This window comes from Morone saxatilis, unplaced genomic scaffold (assembly GCF_004916995.1).
Source record: "Morone saxatilis isolate NCDOM2014 unplaced genomic scaffold, NCSU_SB_2.0 Contig11, whole genome shotgun sequence".
Lineage (NCBI taxonomy): Eukaryota > Metazoa > Chordata > Actinopteri > Moronidae > Morone > Morone saxatilis.
The window spans coordinates 25,696,247-25,696,501 of record NW_023339663.1 but is presented as its reverse complement, the minus strand read 5'-3'; the positions used below and the strand labels follow the sequence as shown (position 1 = coordinate 25,696,501).

General features: G+C 40.4%; 1 protein-coding gene across 1 annotated transcript in view; it reads left to right on the top strand.

Annotated features, from left to right (window-relative positions):
* The window catches only part of LOC118343448 (neuropilin and tolloid-like protein 2), an 18,960-nt gene that overhangs the window by 14,952 nt on the left and 3,753 nt on the right, over positions 1–255 (top strand). The gene's annotated exons all lie outside the window — the stretch shown is intronic.

Genomic DNA, 255 nt, shown 5'->3' with positions numbered 1-255 from the left:
ACATTTGCCGTGATATAGTGTGGAACTGCCAGAATGTCAGTACAGCCCAGCACTAGTTAGACAACAACGGTTGTACTTTAGATAATAAACATGGTCAACGGCAAAGTTGATAGTACAGACAGTTTTTGACCTGCTAAATGGGAGGACTGCGCTAGATTCTAGTTTGTCCTCTAATATATCAAAGCAGAAAAAAATACTCTTAACCAGTGTTAATGAACAGTGGCAGTTACCTCCAGTTTATCCATCTCTAACCCC